General features: G+C 28.0%; 2 long non-coding RNA genes and 1 other non-coding gene across 3 annotated transcripts; all 3 read right to left on the bottom strand.

The window, feature by feature from the left end:
* Positions 1 to 676: 676 nt before the first annotated feature.
* LOC112940176 (uncharacterized) lies at positions 677 to 1,947 on the bottom strand. Its single transcript, XR_011212160.1, has 2 exons — positions 1,876 to 1,947; positions 677 to 1,650 (listed from the first exon to the last, which is right to left on the bottom strand). It is a non-coding gene; the product is annotated as an uncharacterized lncRNA (long non-coding RNA).
* On the bottom strand, positions 1,942 to 3,479 carry LOC138339106 (uncharacterized). Its single transcript, XR_011212159.1, has 3 exons — positions 2,993 to 3,479; positions 2,159 to 2,771; positions 1,942 to 2,011 (listed from the first exon to the last, which is right to left on the bottom strand). It is a non-coding gene; the product is annotated as an uncharacterized lncRNA (long non-coding RNA).
* Positions 3,480 to 12,459: 8,980 nt separating this feature from the next.
* TRNAL-CAA (transfer RNA leucine (anticodon CAA)) lies at positions 12,460 to 12,543 on the bottom strand. The gene has a single exon. It is a non-coding gene; the product is annotated as a tRNA-Leu (tRNA).
* Positions 12,544 to 13,924: the final 1,381 nt, after the last annotated feature.

Raw genomic sequence — 13,924 nt, 5'->3', positions numbered from 1 at the left:
ACATAATGTACATGATACATATGGTTTATCTAGTGTATCATGTACTTTTATTGTGTGTTTTTGGTACACATTGTTTATATAATGTATCATGTACTTTTAGTGTGTATCATTGGTTTGCACAATGATACATCTCCATTAGATAAAAAATACAAATATATTGTTGAGGTTATTGTGTACTTTAGAATGACTATAAATCATGTATCAAGTGAATTTATATAATTTAACTTGTGTAATGCTTTTTTTGTTATGCTTTTATTGAAATATACAGTAAATAACTTTCCTTTAAAAAAATAATACCAATTCATATGAATATGCTATTCAATTTACCTAAATATCTTGTAAAATTTAAGGATTAGAGTGTAACATATTGTACATTATACATACAGTTTAGCGAATGTATCAGTTATTTTTAGTGTGTGTTTGGTACATATGTATCATTTGGTTTTGGCAGTGCATCATCTCGATTAAATAAAAAAATTAAAAATCTTTACGTCTATGTTTAATTATAAATACTTTGATTATACTTTATTAAATGATTTAAACATGGTTTTGACAGTATATTTATTGTGTCTATGTTTAATTAAAAATTTAAAAATCTTTATATCTATCATTTGATATTTATATTTTCAATATAAATAAATTTGTTACGTAATGTGAAAAAAAATATTCATGGAAATTGACAAAACCAAAAAAATAACATTAAAAAGGATAAAAATAGTTGTTCAATAACATATAAAAATAATAAATATAACATTAAAACATTGTTTTATCATGAAATGCTACACCATGTGAACTAAATCTTCTTCTGGTGGTGGTGTGACTACGCCCCTGGATTTTGGTGGATCATCATTGTCGCTAACATATCCGCACTTAGCCTTCTCACTTCCATAACTCCACAGCAATGCTCCATATCTTTGACGCAGGTAATCAGGATTAAAATCAGCATAAGATATATTAATTTGGTCACTGATATACTCGGCAAATGCAGTAACATATAACCCACAGTCTCTACAAAAAATACAGAATAAATTAAAAACTTAATGATACATTAAAAAGGGCAAATGAATAATTCTTGATACTTACAGACTATCGCTTTCCTGTGTAGGGATGTCTTGTGCAAATTCTATCATGAAAGGAACTTGAGGCTCCAGAAGTGAGCCATTATTGTTGTCTTTATATGCTTGACAATCAGCAAATTTTGTGCGTTCATCCACTGTCAAGTAGGTATGAAGGAAGCATTTTAGACAACATCTTGATCTCATGAGGAATTGTTTGTTTCCTTGTGCTAATTGATGAGTCAAAAACCCTTATCAACCTGTTTTTCAACTCAACAACAGCCAACACCCAATGGAATTCTTGATCACAGTTAATTGGGATGTAGACCTCATCTACAAGATGCCATGGTAAAGCAGCTGGTATTCCAAACCCTTTGATGATGTTAATTATTGACCTCTCATGTGCAGATACAACTGAAGCGCGATCAATATGTTCTTGTGTAGTAAGACTATCATCATCATCGTCCATGTAATATCTATCATAACAGTTTTTTACATGTGACATGAACAAACAGTGGGTTGTTGTGTATCTGTATTGATCCATGCTGCAAAGTTTTGATTTTTTACGAAGGTAGTAAAAAATCACATCGATGTGCTATAAACAAAATGAAAACAGAGTAAGAAATTATTTACATCTAAACAATATAAAAAAAGAAATAATTAGTGAATATAGTATGATACTTTTGCAAATTAAATAGTATGATACTTATACAGAATGTATCATTGCTAATTAAATAGTATGATACTCATACAGAATGTATCATGATGTTATAATATAGTTATGACTGATACATATTTCATAAATAGTTTAATATTTTACCTCATCAGACCAACATTTGTTTGGCTGTGACATGGCATAAAACCAATTCTTGTTCATTGGAAAAGTAACAACAAAGTCCATCATCGTAAATCCAAAAGAAGAAGATCTTGATCTGTATTTATCGTCCGATGGGTTCCTGCATATATGATACATAAGTTTTCAATGTATGTACATGATACATAACACGGACTTATTTACAGTTTTTATATAACAAAGTATCATGAATTAGTTGTATATAAAATGATTACGCCTAACACTGAGAAAAAAAATGTATAAAACTTACTTATTGTTATGATTTTTTAGAAGCCCCCTCAACAACCAATTCATGTAATCCTCAATAAGTTTCGGCGAAACTTTATCTGCAATGCCACATCCTTCGAACGTGAAATGGAGTCGAGCCATATCCTTCAATTTCTCTTTTCCCTTCTCGCTTGACCCAAAAGAAGTACAATATGGAGATTGAATCCTTCTCGAAGGCATTCTATTTCTATGCGCAGGAGTGACTGCATCAGTTTTAACAGCAATCTCCGTTATTGGAATATCAGTGGGTAATTGACTGTCGGTCAACAAGTACTGGCTGCTAGTTATATTCTGTGGATCATAAGAATATAATGGTCTAGCATTGGTAGCATTTTTACCGAAATCTTTGATAAGCGCATCTATTGCTGCTTGAGTTGATGGCGATATTGTTGTTGAAGTTGAAGAATCCTGTATAATATGATGTAATGATTTTTAGAATAAATTTGTGTGTAATGAAATTGTGTGTCATAAATCAAAATTGAAAAATAAACTGATGAATCCGTTGTTATTTTTTCGGGCAACACATGAGGGATGTTGTGATGAACATTGTCATCAACGGCTTGGTCCATGATATGTTCATTTAAATCTTGGTGCGACTGATGTGCGTCACCATCCTGAATATGCAGTTTTGAAATAAAAATTGTTAATATAATTTGTGCTGATACGTAACATTGATGACAATCACATGATACATAGTATTGAGTAAATATGCATGATACATGACAAAATATAAAATGATAAAAAAAATGATCATGATACAAAGCATTGACTATATGTGCATGATACACAACATACCCAATTGTATCATAAACATTACCTTTGGATTATCACTGACTATTTGTTCACCCTCATTTATGGAAACACCAACACCATCCATATCGACATCCCCTGCATCGTCGACGATATGATGCTCACCATTTTTATCAGAAAAACCACCACCATCCTCAGCTACACCACCCATATCATCGAAATCAACTGGTATTTGCTGAGATGTTTGTTTGTCAGACTCAAATGTGCTTGTATCAGCCTGAAAATTGATGTTCTCTTTGCTAATAGATTGCATCAGCTGGGAGTGATTTGCTTTTATCAAAATAATCAGTTCCTCAAATTTCTTGTCAACCTAAAAATTATAGATACATTTAGGATAAATAAAAGTTTGTTTAAAAATAATAAAATAATTTACTTACATAAGTTTTCAAATGTCCTTTCAACTCTTCAATATGAGGAATTATATTGTTGACATTCTGTGAATCTGCATATCCACGAACATCAGCAGTTGGGTTCTGAGAAACGTCTGGAACAGAACCATGTATATCAGCAGCCGATTTCGGTGACACTTGTGGAACAGAACCATGTGCATCATCAGCATTCGAATGTTAAGGCAAACTTGACATGGAAACATGTACATCATCATCCGGTGTCGGAGACACATTTGATTGATCAGGTTGTTTCTGTTCTGACACCTTCTTTTTTTGAATAATCGATTTTTTTCTTCTTTTTGGCGGTGGTGGAGGAGATGTATCAAACACTCTAGACTATGTCCTCAATAACTGTTCGGGCGGTTTTGTGGAGAAATCATCTAAATCATCTTCCTCGTTTGGTTGTATTAATGGTATTGATGTAGAATGAGCATGTTCAACCTGAGCAATATCAAAAGCTTCAATTTCCTCTACTGGTGGGACAATGTTTGAACATGCATTCTAAATGTATCACAAACACATAAGATAATTTAACTGTTAGATACAGTAATAATTCATAATGTATCACAAAGACATAAATAACGATATTCCATATACAAAAATAAAATTTTACCTCTTGGAAAATGGTAGACATAAGCATTTCAAACTTTGCCTTTTCAGACACAACTCTCTAATTGCATATTCTTGGGATGACATTGCGTTCTCTCACAGCTATTTCTGAATTTAAATTGGATGCACATTCGTATATCCAAACATTTAGTGCATATGGCATCCCATATAATCGGTACAACTTTTTACTAACGTCAAAATCCTGTCTAAGTGAACCAATTAGTTTGGAAAATGATAGTTGAACCCAAGGAAAATATTGATATCTACCATCTTCAACCATTAGAAAGTCGACAATAGATATCGCTGTATTATCAAGAGTAGCTAATACAAATATATGAATAAAGAACAATATAGACATTTGGAGTACATCCTGATTGCTCTCCCAATTACCCATCTTAAACCTTTGAACTAGTTGATGCTTTGTAACACTATTGACTTCACCAGGGAAATACTTTTTAAAAAGCATACAATTAGTTTGTTCTGGGTATTTGAAATCATTGGTATTTCCTCTGACCTTAAGTCCTGTTAATAATGCAAATTCATCTATACCAAATTTCAGGACACACCCGTTGGAAAGTCTAATATGCAACACATTAGGGTTGCTTTGTTCCAATTCTAAAAGCAATAATCACTTAGTTATTTGGCCCTAAAAATTACATTTAGAAATGTCTAAAAAGGGTCCAAAAATTGTATCCTTAAACATTTGGATAACATTGTCCCCTACGTATTTTTCAAAGTCCTTTAGGAAATTGTTGTTAAAATTGACAGCAAACCTTATGGGATGTGTTGGTATCTTTTTAATCTTGTACTTCAGTGGCTGCAATTTGAAAATAAAACCGCAAATTAAAACGATATAGAAACATGTGATACATGTCTATAACATGTATCAGTGAATTAACTAAAACATTATAACATGTGATACATGTCTAATACATGTATCATAAACAGCGACTAAGCAACATACACAAAGAATCTATATGTATCATCAACTATATCTGATGAAGCATTTATTAAACTTAGTGAATGATACATTATAACAAATTTCAAAACATGTATCAGTACATAAACTAAACAACTAATACCTTACTGATACATGATATCATTCAGGAATTCATACTACATGCAAAACATGTGATACATAGCTACTACATGTATCAGTACATTGACTAAACAATGTATACACAGATTCTACATGTATCATGAAGTACAATTTATACTTTACTACACTTATTGATGATACATTATAATAATTTTCAAAAACTTAATGATACATATAAAATATTATGAAACACAACAAATTCACGTATCAGTTGACCATCTAAAATACTATACACCCTTTTTCAAATGTATCAGCAAGCACACTTGATTCCTTAAAAATTTTACTAATTTAAACAACACCATTTTTAAGTACCAAAATACTAACCCGAGACAATGTAGGCCTAACAACAGTGTTTGCTGCTTCTTTTTTCCTTTTTTGTTGTATTTTTACAACCTTTGATGTTTCGCCATGGTCTTTGTTTGAATCCTTTTGAAGATTCATAGGATCATGCAAAGACTTTTTCCTATTTTCTTTCCAATTATCATCGTCGGAATCATATATCCTTCTATTAATTGACGGATCCATTACTATGATGTAATATAACAATTAACAAAAACAAAAAAGAGAAGAATATACGAATTGTTGATGGATTAACTATAAAAAGGGTCTGGGTTCATACGATTCAAGATTAGAAAGAAATAGTCAAATATGGATTAGAATAAAAAGAAGAAAATAAAAAAAATATGTTGGGTTGAGAAGATTCAAAATTAGAAAGAAATAGTCGAATGAAGACGATTAAGGAAAAAAAAAGAAGTGAAAGTTGACGTTGGTAAGAACAAAACGGTAGAAGGCACTGGAAGTTACCCCTGCTTCCTGATTTTTTGAATTTTGAAATTCAAAATTTCAAAATTTGTTCTTTTATTTAAATTTAATTAAATTTAATAATTCAAAATCAAAAAGCTGATTAAAAGGTTGAGTGTTTAAATGGATAAAATTTAAAATTAAAAAACTGATTTAAGAGGTTGAGTGTTTTAATGGAGAAAAAATAGGTATTAAAATTGGTAAATGTGTATTATAGGAGAGAGAGTGTAATGTATCTAAAAACTTACACTAAAATAAAAAAAAATAGGGAATTATGTAATATTTAAAAAAAGTAGGAAAAATTGGAGAATATAAAAATTATAGTTGTGTATTTAAGTTATTTTTCCTAATTAACTAAAGTTTTCAAAATGCCTAATTTTTTGTTTTGTCACAAAATATGGGATAGTTATTCCTATTAAATAGTGGATGGAATATTAATATCAGAATAATAAAAATTTAAGGTACCACTTCAATCCCTCTTTTATGCATCATTTTAACATACATTGTATATTAAAAAAAATTTAGTATCCCTTACTATGCTTTATTTCCATTCTTATTGTATATTTTTTTATTAAAAATTTATACTATATAAATATATTTTTTGTTTAAGAATATATTATATGTTAAATTTATTTGATTAATTCTTATGTTTATTTATATTTTGATTTCTCTTAAAAAAATGTTCACTTCTTTATTGAATTATTATTTTTAATTAAATAATTTTTTCACTTGAAAATCTATATTTTATATATCAATTAAAATGTAGATAGCCTTAATATTTTATATTATATGTCTGATATATATATGATTAAATAAAATTATATCAACAATAAAAAAAAATTCACTCTAACAAACTAAAGAGTAAAATTTTATTTTTAAGTTCAATAAGATGGATGTTTTATATTTAAAAGGGGAAAAGGGTCGAAATGTTTTTTCAATGTTGGCCTAAATTGTTGTTACGATATCAAACTTTATAGAGGACCTTTTACCCCTGCACTATTTAATAGTTCATTTTAAAGGTATATATATGCCCACATATTACTATTTAGGCCAAAGTCATATGCAACCACTCAAACTTGTCCCGATTATTCATTTAAACACCTCAACTAGAGGTACTACCTATTGAACACTTTAATCATTCCTAATATGAACCATTTGAACATTTTTTGTCTATGTGACACATTGTTTGTAACCCACACCTTTTAGGCGCGTGAAGGTATTGAATTGGACCTTCTTTTTTTTTGAAAAAAAAACTATTATTTCTTCTTCATCTTCTTTGGCACTCATTCCTCCATCACACATCATTTTACCACTATCACCGCCGCTACACACCCCTTTTTCTTCCTCTTATTTTCTCCTGATACTTAATCTTTTTTTAGCTCGATTGTTGTTATATTTTTGACCCCATTGTCATCCATATTAGGATTGGTTGCACCACCATTCCACCATTATTACCGTCATTTTCTTTCATGTTTAATTTGTAAAGGATTTAAGTTTTGAGTTTGTATCTTTGTTGTTAATTTAATAATTTGGTGTTAAATTGATGTCCAGTTGTTTGAATTTATTGGAGGAGTTTTTTTATCAATTATTTACTTTGCTCAAATTTTTATTGAAGTTTTTAATTTGTTGCAAATGTGTTGTTTTGACTTTAAATTGATGTATATTAGCCTAATGTAAGGATGTTTCTTCATCCAAAAAAATTAATCGATTATGAAACATAAAAAAAATTAAAATAATTCCATTTTTTTCGACAATGACAAATGAAACTTAGAAATTTTTCGGAGAGATTTTTTCCCCCATTTTTGCCTACCTAAAAAACGAGATGAAGTAAAAAGTTATAATTAATAAAAAAGCTGATATAAAGAAAAATTTATCGGATTGAAGATGGCACTGTACAGAGAGGGGGAGGGTCGCCATTAATGGAGTTAGAGAGAAATGTATGTTTTGGGTTCAGTAGAAGGCACGGGAAGTGGGTGTTTAAGTTTAAGATTTTTTTTTTCATTTTTTTTACTTTAAAATAATTTTTTTTACTTTATAATATAATGTTTAAATAATTTTTTGGATTCAAAAATAATACATGTCATCATTTAATTGGTCAAATTGACATGTCAGCGCGAGTGTATTTTACACATCCTCTAATTTTAGTTTATTCTCAAAAAAAATATTCAAATTGTTCAAATTCAGAATGGTAGAAGTGTTTAATAGGTAGTATGTCTTGTTGAGGTGCCAAAATGAATAATCGGAACAAGTTTGAGTGACCGCATATGACTTTGGCCTACTATTTAAAATGATGCAATATTTAATTATGGCCTAACACATCGATGACCCCCTAAACTTGACACCAATTTTCACTTAGACACATTAACTAAAGTTTTATTCATTTTAGACACCTCATGTCATTCTGCATTGTGTCATTTTAGCATTGTTGTAACAATCAACTAAATATACAAAGTGTGTGTAACGCACTAACCGATGACGTCTCAAGGTGACAGATTAAATAAAAACACATGGCATATATATTAAAAAAAAATTAAATAATAATATTTTAGTAGAATGAAGAAGTAGCAAATGACTTAATGACACGTGAAATTTTTTACAAAAAAATAATTAAAAAATAAATAAATCTACCAAGGTCATCTTCTCTGACCACCCACTCCAACCCCTACCCACCCACCCAAACCATCTCTTTCACTATCACCCCCCCCCCCCAATCCACCCAACGTCTTCTATACCTTAGTCCATCCTAACCTCAATCCGGTCTTTTCCACCCCTCTCCCACCCCATTTATTGTCTTTTAAGATTTTTCACTGCCCTTCTTCTTTGTGACAACATGAATCGTGATTTTTTAGTGGTTTGAAATTTATTTTTTTGTGAAATCTCTTTATATTAAAGTTCATTTTTTTGTCTATAGCATGATCAAACCTATTTCTCCATGGAAGGAGTTCAAGTTTTGAGAGATGATGGCTAAAAATGAGGAAGAAAATGAAATAAAATAAAATAAAAATGATTAAATAAGCCTTTAACGAGTTGACACTATGTCATGTCAGTAAAAAGTGTTAAAATGACACAACGAGACACGACATGAGGTGTCTAAAATGAACAAAACTTAGTTAAAGTGTCTAAGTGAAAATTACTGCCAAGTTTAGAGGGCCATCAATGGGTTAGACCTTTAATTATTTATGATGTCCGTGTAGACACATATATACCTTTAAAATACACTATTAAATAGTACAGGCGATAAAAGGTCCTTTCCAAAGTTTGATATCGTAACAACAATTTCGGTCAATCCTATGTAAAAGCATACTACATAATTATGAAAATGCGCATATACACATATTTAAGATAAATAAGATGATAATTTTATTTTTAAGAGTTCTTAATTAAAACTTGTAAAAAAAAAACCTAAATAAAATAAAAAATATTTTTATAAACAAACAACTTATTCTTAGAAATTATGTTATATATATTATTTGGATTTGACCAACCAAATGACCTATAAATATAATCTTAGTATCTCTTTAAACTAAACAACCCATACATTTTAGCACTAACTTCATCTTTCTTGTTATTTTGCAATAAGTTATCGTATAACTAGTATCGTGAAATTATGTGTGCCAAATAATGGAATAATGGTATCAAAACTAATTATTCTAACTAAAATAATAAAAACAATCAAGTATCATAGTAATCCCACAAATAATATTTTACCAAAAATTTAATGTCATATCATAAGGGAAATTAATTTGGAGACCTCAAAGAAATGTAGAGTTTCTTTGTAATAAACTTTCAATAATGTACGAAGGAAAGAATAATAAGACAACAGAATAATGTGATGATCAAAATATTCACACGTTAATTAAGGTGACAATTGAAACTGAATAACAAAGATTACGGGGATTGTGCTAATACCACAAATAAGAAAGAATATCCAAATAGGAGCATCAAGCCTATCCCAATAGAAAACGAGAGAATGTTCAACTACCGACTAAATTTCTATTCTAAATTGCAACATTTAAACCCCAACTCCTATTCAAAGTCATTTCCGTGGTAAGCTCAAGATGTATCATTTTTTGTTTAAACACCTTCATCAATACTTCTTTAGTTTATCTTTACCTCTCATTATATCTGTTATTGTCAACCTCTTGCACTTCCTCATAGGGGCATCTACATTTCTCCTCTCCGCATGCCTAAATCATTTCAATTCTTACTTAGCTCAAATCATTTTCATGTCAAATAGTACCAATCTATATATAATAAAAGCTGAATAAAATCACGCTGATGTGGCATGCTTCATTGATCAGTATACTATTTCATTTTAATTTTTAGAATTTTAATTTTTTTTTCTCTCATTTTCTGTTCAATAACCTTTAAAAACAATTATTCACTTTCATTATTATTAGCCTTTAGTACATTTAACACATTTTTTCCAGCAACCCACGTATTGTCAGTTTTTTTAAAAAAATTCTTAATCACATGAAGTCAATTAGACAATTCATTTTCCTATTTATTCATACCTTCTTAGACATTTTCCTTGGGTTTCATGTAAGTATTTTTTTCATATCTTCTTATACCTTTTGGAGGGTTTCATGTAGTTTTCTCTCTCTCTCTCTTTCACCTTCTTCCTATTATTTTATCCATTCATGATCTTTATTTTTGATGTATATATGTTAGCATCCTTTTAAACAGGATAATTATTATGAAGCTTTTTATATGAAAGCAAAAGAGGTAAGCTAAGAGATTATTTTATCCATTCTTGATTAATTTTTAATGTATATATATACGTCAAGGATATTACCATGAAGCTTTTGGATATAATATGGTAACATCCTTATTATTCTTAAGCTTTTTAACGTATGTATATATGGTAATTTTTAACTTATTATTATTTATTATTATCAATGTTATTTAATTTTTTAAAAGATTTTATTTTTGTTTTAGGAAGTTAAGTTCTAATTCTATTCAATATGTCTCTTTCTAAATCTAAATATGTATAGTATAATATTAAGGTTTATTAATTATAATTACGTAATAATTAGTTCTCCGTGAATAAAGAAAATGTGATTGTCGTTTAAATTTCTTATTGTAGATCACATAGATATATGATATTACTAAGAATACGAAGTTACTGACTTTTCGTTATTGATTGGAATTATTACTCATCTAACTGGTTCATTGTAAATTAAAATTTTCTTCCATGGTCAATTTACTCTTTTCACTACAAATTATATGAAAATGTAATATTATCAGCAACAACATATTTAGAAAGAAAAGATTTATCAACTAAGCAAGATAACTTCATTAAGTGTGATTTTCTTTTTGCAAATCAGTAAACACACTCATGGTCATCTCTTTTTGTATTTTATTTTTTATAAAATGCAATAGTGAAAAAATAATATGAGAGATGTAGTAATATCGTGGTGGACGACTAAGAATTCTATTTTGAAATTGCTTACGAAAATATTTGTGAAAATTTCTTATTTACATGTATTTATTTATGCATTGAAGCAATAAATGAATACTAGGTTGTTATAATTATAGAGAAAAATAATAATTAAACAAGCAACTAAATAAAATTAAGTAAATTTGAAATTTTATTTGATACAACTAAAAATAAAATGTCCATTTATTCTTTTTGTTTATATCACAAAAACTTACAAAAAGTATATTTTTTTAATATTGGACATTTTCACCTTTTCTATGTTCATGACCTTCTAAAATAGAAAAAATTATAAAAAATAAAAATAAGAAAAGTTATGTATGTGAATATGTATATATTCGAAAAATTTTATAGTTATAATTCAAATAATAAGTGCATGAGAGATAACAATATCATCGAATATTTAAAAGATAAAACAAAAGTTACCAAGATAAATAATGGTTTGTAAATTTGTAGAAATAAAAAAACAATTGTAATGATAAATTTTGCTAAATAAAGTAAAATCTTACCAGAAATATTAAACCGGCACTACGAATCACTAGTTTTCTTAAAAAATAGAATCAAAACCTTAAGAATATTGATTAATTTTAACTGATTTGGTTCAGTTTCAATTTGTAAGGAGAATTTTAATCAAATCATGAACAGTGCCCTAACTAATAGGATACATAAATATCCAATTTAATAGTCAAAACAAAAATTAATCTTATTGGAACACTACTTTTATTTTAAAAAGAAAAAAAAAATTGAATCTTTCTTTTTTTAACAGTACCTTACTAATAGAGTACGATAGTATCCAATTTAATAGTCAAAAAAAAAAAAATCAAGCTTATCAGTTATCAGCACATTACTTTTATTTTGTAAAGAAAAAAAAGTTGAATCTATTTTTTTTTCTGAAGTTTTTATTTAAATGAGTCACACAACATTATTTAGGAAGAAAAAAAAATTAAAAGAATTAGGGAAAAAAATTAATTAGAAAAAATGTCAGAAAAAAATTAATTAGAAAAAATGTCAGAAAAAAATAGGACAAAAAATTTAATTAATTTAAGAAGAAGAAGAAAAAAAAGAAAAAATTAGGAAAAAAAATAATTAATTTAAGAACAAGAAAAAAAAATTAATTAGGAAAAGTAAGCAAAAGAAAATGTCAGAAGTGGGATTTGAACCCACGCCCTCTTACGAAGACCAGAACTTGAGTCTGGCGCCTTAGACCACTCGGCCATCCTGACTACTTGTTACTAAATGCAAAGTGAACAAATATATTAAACAAAAACCATAAAACTTTATGCATCTATAAAATATAGTTTAGTTATTTTTATTGAAATCAACAATTGTCATTTGCACTATCATTCTTAAGCATAATATAATGTATTTAGATAGTTTTGAATATACATGTATAGAGTGTGTGTTCAAATTGAATATGTTATGTTATAACTGGAAAACAATAATAATTAAAATAGGAGGTATCTATAGTGTCTTTTAATAATTGTACCTTTATTACACAATCAAGACATAAGATATGAAATTTAAGTATATATATATATATATGAATCGCTGTTTAAGGAAGGAATCTAAATAAAGTGAAAAAAGGTGGAGTTGGTTAATGAAGATTACAAATTCAATTATAAATATGAAATTTATAATATCGTTATTATTTCTGGTTATAACATAACATGTGAAAATTATTATTTTTAGCACACTAAATTAGTGTACTAGCAACGGATCAAATCTTAACAATCGTTTAATTTCAAAGTCATATAGAGCATTAAATTAGTGCACTATATGAATCAAAATTATTTCTATCCTAGTTCATCTCATTCATTCTCAATTTTTGTTCTTTCTCCATATATATTTTTTTAATGCAACCCTATATCTATATGTGCAAAGATTATTATAGGATCAAGATATTAGTGATCCCTAGAAAACGGATCGCAAACTTTAGGATTGTAAAGTACTGAAAGTAAGATAGATTTTGTGGTAACTTTTTAGAGCAAAAAGCATGTAGATTATATATTTTAGTTTTCAATACTAACACTATGTTTGTTAATTTTTGTAGGAAAATGATGAATATTGTTAATTTTGTTGGAAAGATAATTTTCAACAAAAAGAAGACTTATGGTTGATATAAATACATCTACTTAAAATAATAAGTACGGTTTGATTTACAATTTTAACTTGAATAAAGTTGAAAAAATAGGAATCTTCTTAGGTCTTCCTAAGGGACACTCTACCTACTATTGATTGATATACTGACTCACATATATCATTTTTTATTAAAGGAAGTGAAAGAAAGTAATTTAAATTATTTGTTTTTATTAAGAAAAGATAATTCATTTAGGAGTATATTTGACCTTCTCACGTGTTTTTTTTTTTTGACTATTTTTTTTATCTACTAATTTGAATTTATTGTTTTGATGGTCAAATTTATCTTCTTTTCAATTATTTTCTTGTAAAAATTTATCATAAATGCCACAAACATTTTTTTTTACATTTATAAAATCTAAATTACAATATAGACAAAATAATTCATTTTAAATTCTTTTTTAACTTTTTAATCTTTTCTCATTCACACTTATTTCTTTCCATTTCTCTTATTTTTATACTAACAAA

This window comes from Solanum lycopersicum, chromosome 10 (genome assembly GCF_036512215.1).
Source record: "Solanum lycopersicum chromosome 10, SLM_r2.1".
Taxonomy (NCBI): domain Eukaryota; kingdom Viridiplantae; phylum Streptophyta; class Magnoliopsida; order Solanales; family Solanaceae; genus Solanum; species Solanum lycopersicum.
This window is presented reverse-complemented; position numbering and strand designations above follow the sequence as displayed.